Source organism: Solenopsis invicta, chromosome 7 (genome assembly GCF_016802725.1).
Source record: "Solenopsis invicta isolate M01_SB chromosome 7, UNIL_Sinv_3.0, whole genome shotgun sequence".
Lineage (NCBI taxonomy): Eukaryota > Metazoa > Arthropoda > Insecta > Hymenoptera > Formicidae > Solenopsis > Solenopsis invicta.
In genome coordinates, this window is record NC_052670.1 from 12,580,010 (window position 1) to 12,592,145 (window position 12,136).

Here is a 12,136-nt window from a genome sequence, read left to right on the forward strand (position 1 = left end):
TTTGCCAGGTTTTTTCTTTTATGGTAATGTTGTCTTTATTGTTCTCTACATCAACGGTTTAACAACTTTTTTATATTTTAAAGCTTAAGTAAGTAATTCGTTAATAAAGTTCACTATCACAGTCATTTTTTAAATATTTTTTTTAGAAAAAATACCGAATTTACGTTTCAATTTTATTTTTCCGAAATATTAAGAACACTAATATTCTATTATCACAGTCCTTTTTTTGGAGAGAAAAATTGTCTTTTTCTCTCGATTTTATTCGTACAGAAATATAAGGATATAAATACTACAGATAATCATTTAATTATAAATACATAGTCCAGGATAATACATAATAATAGGGGAGAATTGCCAAATGTATACCACTCAAGTTATTTTATTATATTTCGTATTTGGTGCTATCTTGAATGCAAATCAAATTTCTGAAATTGTACTTTGGTGTTTCAGGCATCTATTATTATATGTTAAACCTTTCAATAATAACAAATTAATTTGTTGTAAGCTTTTCTGTAAAATTTCGTGAAAAGTGTGATTCAGAGAACCTAAACATACTATCTGTGATCTCTTAATCTCGTATCTTCTTCGAAAGTATCAAATTTATGAATTAAAGTAATTAAAAATATAAAGAATTATTAATAAATACTTATTTTATTAATAATTTATCAAAAAAGCAATTAAATATAATTAATAAATAACAATAATGAAATGATAAAGATAACACAATAAAATTGACTTGAATTAATTTTTGTAATTGACATATTTTTATTCATTGAGATTACTGAGTTTGATATTACCATTTATTCCCATTTATTTTACTACAATACAAATAATACTAATTTTACATTAGTATCATTTGTATTGTAGTAAAATAAATGGTAATAAATTTGTAGTGATCCGAGTTAGGAAACTTGATAGAGTTTATAAAAATATCGATGTAATTTTTACAACTATAAAAATATATGTATAATGAATAAAATGTTCTATAACAGTATTCTTTTATAAAAACATAACAATTTAAAATAAAATTGCATAATTATATTGTTATTAGCTATATGAATTGATGAAAAAGTTACACGAAATGTGTCTTATTTTCTAAAATAAGACGCTAATGCTGATAGCATGTACAAAACAAGATGAAACTTGTTAAATTTTTGTTTATATATTACTTGTTTCTTATTTACTTTTTATTTTTGTTACTAAATGTTGCATATATGAAGTAAAAATGTAAAATATTGAAAAGATACTTTAAAAGACCGGTACGAATTCAGCAACTGTACATATAAATACTTGTGAGCCTCAGTATTATTAAATTGATTATTAAATTGATTATTTGAGATACTTTTCTGGTTTAATTAAAGAGCTGTGTTTTCGAGAAAATAACGGCGCATTCGAAGAATCAGAAAATTTCTATAAAATCGCGTAAAAAACATTTGAGCACTAAGATCCTGTTATAATCGTCGTTGGCCTTTTCTCGATTTTAATTGTGTTACACAAATCGCGGTCTTGTTTCAATCATATTGTCATAATACATGCATTTTGACCGATAAAACCATGTTATCACGTTTTTAACAGAACGCATATTGAATTTTTTTTATTATTCAAGATGCACATGTTACATTTTTCCATTTAGATATCTTTATATAACGATTTTTATAGTATTCTATTTTCTTTACTGTTTTATTCAAGCCGCACTCGAGCGCTGATCGTTACGTGCGCGTGAAATTCAGAAAGTGCATATGTAATGAAATGTGGAAACCGGTATCATCCTCGAATAACTTCGGAGTCGATATTAGCCACACGACTAAAAGTGCCGTTCAGTATGCAGAATCCGAGAATTTCGACGAATCGGTTCTTGAACGCGTGTGCAGTAATATTACGTCGCGTCAGTTATCTATCCACTTGATGTAAGACGGGACTTGACATAAAATATATATTCAAAGCCTACTATAGACAATCTATAATTCATGATAAATTTCTCTCTATAATTGCGCTGCGACTGTAATAAAGAAAACTGAAGAATTGAAACGCAACTTGTAGCATAAAAAATATATATTATTCACATTTCTTATATTTCTATTAATTTTATCATATAATTATAATTATAAATATTGTTTTAATTAGATATAAAATCTAATTTGCATTAAAAAAAAAAAAATTTTATTTTGAATTTTGAAGTTTAAATTTTACTCTAGCTAACATATCTATTCATTCTTCCATTATTTGCGGTTAATGTTGTAAGCTGTATAATTATTCAATATTTAAATTGATTCGTAATTTTAATTAATACTTTTTATTATGTTAAATTTCAACTTTTGCTATGTTGTTAGATAAGATGAGTTTTAAATACCGTATTTTTAAATGATATATTCTTGAAGCATCTTTGCGATTTTTTTTACAAGAGAGAAATATACTTTAGATTTTTATGTGTGTTGTTTACATTGAGATAATCGGGGAAAAAGTGATTATAATATTTATCAGGAAATATATTGCCTTATTTCTTAATAAACAGGAAAATTCAGATTGAAATCCTGCAACGTACATAGTTTCAGATTTGCATGGACGATTCGAGTGAATAGAACACAAAGCGCAAACAACAAAGCCAAAGCCAAAGAGAGTCAATCGATACCTCCACTCGAAACAATTTTTTTCATTCACACAAGAATCCCATTGGTTAGTTAACCACGTATATTTCTCAAAGAAAAAATTGTGTGTATGAAACTGGGTCAACCCTTTTTTTAACAAAAATATATAAATATGATATTTCTATGGGTCAACTGTTTTTTAGAAAAAAAAAGATTAACGCAGAAAGCAATACGGTATTGAATTAAAAGAAAAAAATATATACAGATGAATATCTGACGGGCTGAATTATTATTCAATACTGTCATTGACATACATGACTTGACTAAATTAACGTGAAATTAATCTTTTCTTTTTCATTTTGTTTACGTTGCGCTGTTTTATTTGCGGATCCGTATCGTTTTCTTTTTCATTGAAAAGGAGAAAAAGATAACTTTTTTTATGAGGTGTAAAAAGCGTTGAATCATCGCCGCTTCCTGGTGAAGAGAGCTTTTTGGCGGGGCCGTACGTTCTCGGGAATCGCAACCACGGCCTCCACGGCCCATTGCATTGTCGCAATTCGTCGAGAAGTGGCGCGTTTTTCTCGTCATAACATTAATCTCACCGTACTTCCGGGAGATAGCCTGGATCGCGACCGCGCAACGCGAGTACGTTGCTCTACCATGCTTAGAACAGCGCGCGCTTTTTGCCCATCGACAGGGCCGGTTTGACCCTTTCGGTGCAACGGCTCTCTAAACGGTTGAGAGGAAAATACGGATTTCTCGCGAGATTCCGTTCCACATACCGTCGACCGTTAACACATCGCGTTACCGGTGTCGGATTATCCATTAGGCCGCATTAGGCATGCATTTTGCGCACAAACGAGTCTCGCGATGAATCGCGCGATTTGAAAACTGATATAGGAGAATGAAATCTATGTGAGACGTAACTACGAGTAGCGAGTAAATTTATAGCTGCGGTTTATATAATATATTTTATGCTCGGAGCAGATGTTTAATGTCTAAATAATATACCATATTTTACGCAAGATACATAAATTAGCATTTTGTAATTTCCGACAATTAAACTTCTGCCTCGTTAGATATCAAATTGTTCAAATGTTACTTCTTTTCAGAAGTGGTCAAGCATACTCTATAAGCGCTACAATATTCCTAGAATATTATACGAATATTCTTAAAAATTAAAGTAATATTAATATAATATTCCAAGAATATTATTTAATATTTTTAATATTATTTTAATATTATGGAAATATTGTATTAATATTATGTGTTTGTTTTTAGATAATATTCGCGTGTATTATTTCAGTATACTTGCATGGAATATTGTGAAAATGTTGTACAAATATTATTTTTATTCCAAAATTAATGTAAATTATTTTATATAAAATATTTATAAACTTTGTAATTATTACATTTAAAAGTTATATAATATTTCCGATAATTTAAAATATTGAAGTAAATAATATTATTATAATATTTACATAATTTTTATATAATATTATCAGGAGTGAACGTATAATCACTTTTTATTAATATTAAATAATATTTCAAGAATATTATTTAATATTGTAGCTTTTATAGGGTTACTAAAGGATTGATATGTTTGCTCTAACTTTGCTGTTCTGTTCGTGTTTACTCTCGTGTTTACTCGACTCAAAATTTTATTTTATTTTTTTACTAATATATTATTAATATTATTTTCTCTCTGTCATTTCACGACTTTGCCTGTTAATGTAAGATTTTATTTCTATGAAAATTTTTATCACATTGATTTATAAACGATACGATCCTACAATACATTCAAACAGACAGCAAGGTTCAATAGGGAACAGCAGGGTTAACAAAGTAACCGATCAGAGGGATGTCCGCGATACGCGAAACCAAGGTATTGACCCTATCGTACGAAACCTACTTTATGTGACGCATATACACTGTGCGTTTGTCCAATGTACTACTTTTTTTCAAGAGTATATCCCAGTATTAGAAATTTATAGTTAGCTATTGCATACCAGGGAAACTCCTACAATGTAGCATTTTTAAAAATTAAATGTTGTACTTTATCAGATGATTAATCATCCGGATATAACTTTAGTATTCAGTTATATTGAGAAAGTCTGTCAGATCTCGCCTTGTTGGTCCGCAAGTGTTGAACTCTCTTGTCGTGATGAAATTACCGATTGCGAAGTGCAAGAAAAGCTCGAGAGCTCGAGGGGCTCAACAACGTTGCACTGTGTTTGCGAGGTGATCTCAAGTTGATCGTCACACCGTGATGATAGATTATAAGAGACTTCTGTGGGCTCGAAAGTAAACGATAGTCGACTCTATCCTTTCGAGTATATATAAAATGTCTTTCATTTAGACGATTGTTTGAATTCTCTTTTTGATCGATTTCAGATAATTTGATTAATAAAGATTCGAATTACTTTCAATATTATTAGAAAATTAAAAAAAAAACTTTTAAAAGTGTTGATAAATTTTGAAAATTTTGTTTTTTTTTGCGTGAATACCTAAAAAATATTTCCATACAGATTACAGCTTGAACATTTGCATATTTTAAAATGTTTTTATTTGAAAACATTAAAAATAAAATAAAGGAAATAAATGTTTACATAGTAGGTAAAAAATAAAAATGTAAATTATTAAAAAAAATATGTTTCAAAAACATTCAAGACTTTCAAGATTAAAAAAAATTGTTTAATTCCCAATAATAAAAATATTCAAGATTTTCATTATATATTTAAAATGATTCGATATTACTCTTAGTGTAAATTGTATATTTGAATAATTTAATTTGACAAAAATAGCATTTATTAATTTTTAATTAATAAGCTTGAAAGAAGTCGTTGCTTGCTTTATTTTCATAAATATATTATATGCATGTAAATATAATGAAATTCTATTATAATAATTACAAAAATTTTATTATAATAATTACAACTATAATAATAATAATAATTACAATCCATACATTTTTTATTTAATATATATTTATTTTATGCTATTTAACATGTTTTAAATTATAATGCATCTATGAATTAATAATAATGTGGATACATGTATAAATATCTTATTTTATTACTTATGTATACGTTAATGTTGACACATGATAAAATGCTGTACACGACATCGTCGTATTAACGTACTTAACGAAAACTTGGTAATCTTCATTGCTGTAAAAACATTATTAACTGTTCACTCTGATCGTAAGAATTACAGCTATAGACAGTTTTTTCCGTACGGAGTACCGTTGTAAGTTTCTGCCGCACACGTATTATTATTAGCGCTACACGTTTATTAGCACTAAGTTCTTCATGTTGATTACAGATATTTTCCTTTTGGTTAGACGGCGTAATTACAAAATATACATTACGTATTACATTACTACGTATCAAACTTGTATCGAACAATCACCCTATTTTACGATTGCGTTGTCAAGGTTGAAACTTCGATTCTAAAGAATCTAGAACGAGAAATACCAATTAGTTATAGAATATGAAAAGCTCAATAACTTTGTTACTTTTAATGTTCCATTATTATATTTCTACTGTATTAGGGAATATATATCAAGGTTCAAAAGTTTCTACAAGTACAACTACGTGTGACAAGAAAGTTGGCTCGTTGATTCGAAGATGTCAAGGAAATGACAATGCAAATGACAATGCGTATACTAAGAAATATATGCGTATATTTAAGAAATATATCAAGAAATAAAGATACTTATATTTAAATCTAACGTGTAATATTTAAGATTTTATTTATGATTAGAATATCAATTTATATTTCTATGGATTTTATTATATCGCCCGTGATAAAATGTTTTTATATTTTTGATATTAAAAATTATCACAATATTTACAAGTCGTACAGTTAAAATAATAGTTTGATTTATTTTTTGTCTAGTCATTATCTTAAACTAGTTATTTCATTCAAAAACAATGATAGAAACCTAATTGATAATTGATGCATTTTAATAATGTAAATTATAAATTTAAGCATATATTTTGTAAATATTAATATAATAATAATAATAATAATAATAATACAGCTTACTTACAATTACTTATTAATGCAATGATAAATTTGCAATTGTTAATGTCTGTAAGCACGGTTTTTAATATTTAAGTGGAGATTTAATGGGACCATTTCGTAGAGTTACATATAATTATTTGCAATTCTACAGAATGCTTTAGTAACTATGCTTGTAGTCTTTTATCTCAAAGTGCTGTGTATAGGCTTTCAATGCAATTGAAAGTTTTAACTTTAAGGCAACGAGTATAAAGTCTTGAGTAGCATAATCGATATCACGATGCGTATCATCTTTTACGTGCTCTACTCATAGGAAAACTCGTCTATAGAATGTACTTACGATGGTTTATGTTCTACTTTGCCACGTCATTCACGATGTAAATTATGGGCAGGTAATCATTGCATGATACTAAGTCGTGGTTCTATATAATTATATATACATATATAATATGTTTAATACAAATTCCTCGAAAAATATTACAAATCAGTACAATAATTTGTTATTCCGATATCAATTTAGCCGATTTCTTTTAACTACAAATTAAAATATAGCGACAAAGAAAAAGATTTCTGCTTCAATAAGAAGGTAAACAACAAAGGCCAAAACGAGCAAATTAAACAATGAATTAAATCAATACTAATTTACGAAAAATATTAGGTATAAATTAAACATTAATGAAAATATACATTTATTAATGTGAAATAAATATTAATATAAAACATAACTCTGCAGAACGTGTTTTGTGCTATATTAAGCCTTTATCAGCAATAATTATAACAAACAAATGATGACTGAAATTTAAAAAAATTATATGGTAGAGGCATCTAATTTTAAAGTGACATTTCAAATATTAGCGGAAATTAACAAAATCCATAAGAGCAAGAGTCCAAGAACGAAAATAACACACAAATACAAAAATAAATAATCAAATAAATACAATATAATAATAGAATCTACGTTGTCAATTCAATAAAAATAAAAATAAAAAGATAAATTATAATTTTTTTCTTAATTACCGTCCTTATAGACAAAATATCGTAAAGTTATGGTTTTAACTATTCTTTGTTTATTGTCGAGAATGAATGGAAGTCAAAGTGTGGTCAAGTTGTCGTTTCTCAATGAGTTAAAACTAAATATTAAAATCAGATGAAACACTTTCGATTAAAAAAAGTTAATTTTTTACATATTAAAATAGAGACAAAAAAAATAGAAGAAAGATAGAAAAATAGTCGTGGCGCACTTCAAATCAGGAACATGCTGCTTTCTGCTTATGCGACTCATAAAAAATGTCCCAATTTTGTAATTTAGTATTTACGTAAAAAAATTGCCAAATAATCGCAGTAACATAACTAATAAAATAATATAATGGACTCTACGCTTTCTGTATTGCAAGGTTATACAAAAAAATATAAATTATGAGCGAGCGAAAGCTTTGTAAATTGCGAGATAAACTGCGACGCGTGCAAAAAATCCTGTAACAGCGATACCCTAATCAAACTAATGAGAATATTACTCGGTTCGGGTTTCATCAGAGCCGGTTAACCGTGTTAGGAACTTTTATAAATTTTGCTCGCCATAATTGCGTTATTACAAAATAGAGTAGTCAGTCGCGAGAGGGAATGAATTTATCCAGGGCGGAGTGTTCTCTGGGGTTGAAATAATATAATACACAGGATAACCGGCGCGCTGTGTGTTCCGCGCTTCCGCGCCGCCGTTTCGTTCGCATCGTGAACTTTTCCCGGATTCGGTCGAGACCGGGACGCGGTGGCGCCTATTTATATCGCGCCCGTTAAATTGTCTGCGGTATACGTCCACGGCGGGCCCGACTACGGGCATTTCGGGCGGTCGAATCATCGAATTAAAAAGGGCATATATCCTTGGCGGTTGCGGCGGAGAATCGATCTCGCCTCATTCGGCCGCCTCAACTCGCTGAACTCGCTAATTGCCGGGATTACCGAATCCGCGCTTGGGGCGTACGATCGCGTTGCGATATAACGCATGCAATTATTGTAAATCAACTTTGATTAATGTTAACGGACTTGCGTTGCGGACTCTGTTATATCTGCTGCAACAGTTGTTAACGCTGCGATTTAATAGGTTCTTTAAAGATAAAGTTTCCATAACTAAACTTTTATGTAATATTTGCACTGAGAGTAACGATCGTTTAGATGGCACGCAAAAAAGAGGTTTTTTTCTTCTTTTAAATGTAACAAATATCAAATTGATACATAATTGTATACTGAGAAAATAATGCTTGATATTTATGATTATAATGCATGATAAAATAGTTATGATTAGCCGCGCCATTTGCATAATTGTTACCGCTTGAATGTTAGTAATAATAACCATGTGTTTATTGCTCTATCAACTGGAAAAGTTTTGCTATAGATTATAATGGTTTCAAATATTAATGTAATAAAATATCGAGATATGAATGATAAAAATAAAACAAATATTTTTATATTTAGCAAATGCAATCACAATTATAGCTATTTTAATATAAATATTTTTAAGCATTTGTTTATTATTTAAAAAAAATGACTAACAATTATAATTTGGATTGTTAAAACAATTATAAATATATGATTGGCACCGAAAACTATGAATTATAGTTATAAATGATATTAAATTATGATAATTGCAACCATTTTTTTCTCAGTATAACAAATTAATTGTAATTATTGTAATTATTGTAACAAATAAAAACGTTTTTATATGTCAATTCAGTGATTAAGTGTGATTCAATGATTATTATTATAATACAATTGTAATTAATTTCGTTTCGGTAGAGCTCTTGCACTTATCCCCGAAAACGTAAATCGAACATAAAAATCTTTACAGATTCAACATTTCCCACAATCTTGAGTGGTTTTTGATTTGTTTTAAAGATTTCAGCGTGCTTTTTAATTTGCAATAACAATTGTTCCACGTAATGTGGTTGTCAGCCATACATGTAACTTTTAATTTAAAAGTTTAAAAAGTTACTCGTTTTATATTCAAATTACGAATTAGAAAAGGGGAATAAAATTGGAAAAGGGAAGAAAAATAGAACAAGAGATTAATATTTTCTATCTCGCAGTGCAGGAAAGGACGCGTCTTGAATACGAGTCAGAAATGATCGTACGACAGTTCTCAAGTGACACGTCAGAGATGGACACGTACCCGGTGGACGCGTGGGCGCCGTCGACGATGAAGTGCAGGGCAATACGCGCGCCAGGTGTAAATAAAAACCGCCGTAAGCGCGGCCGAGCGTAACGACCGCCCGGTCTTTTCTTCCGTGGCATTGTCAGCTGGCCGGCACGTTTGTTCCGATCCCTTTGTGCTTCGACCGCGCTCTCCGACCATGGTTACCTTTCCCGAGCAAAGCCGGGATGCCCTCTTATTTGCATAAGAATTCCGCGTCGCAGCGTCAAACGCAGCCCGCGACTTGCGACCCGCGGTAAATGGAAAAACTCTCTTTGGCCGAGGAGACCGCGGGAGTCTCGCTCTACCCGGATGCGTCCCAGTTTTACGAGATACTCCGCGTGCGAACGAATTGGAAGCGCGGAGCGTGTTGCATGAGCCCTCCGATTGCCTCCGATCGTAATAGCGCGCCGCGCCGCGTCATACTCCCGCGAGCGATCGAGCGAGGAATGCGACAGTCGAAAGTTAAACACTGTTAAACTTCGTTGTATCGCTTATTTTAGACCGCGATAAGAGATGCCAAGGCGAAAATAAGTAACAGATTTTTCTCGGTTTCATGAAACAGGGTGCCTCGCGTCAGTCTGTCAGAAGCTAAACTGATCATTTCCGTGAAATATACCGTAGATGAAATTAATGAGTTTATAAACTAAGTAATCAAAAATTATTAAACTCGATTAGCAACTCAATTTCGTGATATCATATTTCTAGTTCCACTTATCAACTGTGCTTTAAAGTCTGCGGCGCGTAGTTTGGGAGAACTTGGTAAATGTATATAAATTTACCTCAAGAAATTATTATTGAGCGCAAAAATGTGCTTGCGACCAGTCAGCTATTTTCTCGATTTAAATGTGTTTATATAAACTAATGTAAGATTTTGATATTAAAATTAAGAGAGAGTGCGGTCAAATGAGTATTGAGAATGTTTCTTCAATCCAGTTAGGGAAATAAGAAGTTGGAGTAGGTACTAAATGAAAGATCTTGTTGAGCTGAAAACAAATACATAATTTTTATTTTGCATTAATTTTTTTTGTTCTAAAGGTGTAAGATTCTAAAGGTTCCTTACATGGAGAGAACAATTTTACTGTGGTATTAAAAAATTTAGCTAGATCAGAAAATAATTTTATTTTGGACTATCAAAATAATTATGTAAGATATTCAAAATAATGCAAAAAATTTTGATATTGTAGCAACCAACTTAAACGACTAATATATTTTTTTAATGATTTAACATAATTATTTTCAGATTTGTGTTTCAGCGAAATTATTGTTTCCGTGTATTAGAATAGATTCAAAACTGTTTTTAATTAAAAAGAAGTATGAAAACGTTAAAGTATGGAGTTGTGTTGTACAAAAACTCATTTGAAACCTTCTACTTTCCAATTGATAAGAAATCTCAAAACTGTCAATAAAAGATTCGAAATCCAAATGTTCGAAATTGGATTTTTTGCACTTTTGTTTGATTTTTGGCAATAAAACTGTTTTGAATTTTGGAATCTTTGGAATTTAACTTTGAAAGGGAAAATCGGTAAAAAATAAAACTCACATATTTGTTTTCAGTACAACGAGATCTTTCATTCAGTACCTATTTCAACCCCTTATTTCCCGGGATTGAAGGAGCACCTCGATCACATTCTTTATAGAAAGTGAAATTGATGAATTTGACATTTAAAACGTTCGCATATTCTTCGAGCAAAATGTAAATTAAAATTGCACTTATAGAGAGAAAATCGATAAACACGGATGTTAAGGAATCAATAAAGAATGCGTTAGAATGAAAATAGTTTCTGGCTATTGACTAAAGTTTAAAATTAGTATTGAGTTCGATGCACTAAGGCAACGTGTGTTCCGCAACGTGCAACCGATAAGCGTTGATATCGGCCACGTTAACCGGATACGCTTAAAGTACACAGACGTCGGTGGGCATCTGTTTCCATTTAAAATTCCCGTTTAATCCTCGGTAATCGTGTTTATGTTTATCAATGACGTATCGGACCTGTTTTTGCTACTTCTCCAGAATTCTCTAAAAAAAAGTTGCAGTGTGAGGAACGTGCTTTATGCAGGGCTTAAGCATTCTGGTTCAGGTTTAGTCTTTCAGCGTGTCCCGTTTAAAAATTAAAATACGAACGACTCGTTATGGCTCGGAAGCTATTATGAGCTTTCGAAGCACGCGAGCTCTCGAGCCTCCGTGACTCTCCGGACAGGAGTTCGTCTTCCTCTGTTTTTATGGCAGGAGGCTGGGTAAACGTCCGTTAAGCCACCCCACATGGCTTGGGGAATGAGAAGATCGGATTTTAAGAGAACTCGCGTTTTTCCCCGTTAACCCCGTTCGCGCGCCCAAGCA

At 30.9% G+C, this 12,136-nt stretch overlaps 1 protein-coding gene across 1 annotated transcript in view; it reads left to right on the forward strand.

Moving 5' to 3' along the window:
• The window catches only part of LOC105202421, a 48,883-nt gene that overhangs the window by 1,150 nt on the left and 35,597 nt on the right, over positions 1 to 12,136 (forward strand). The gene's annotated exons all lie outside the window — the stretch shown is intronic.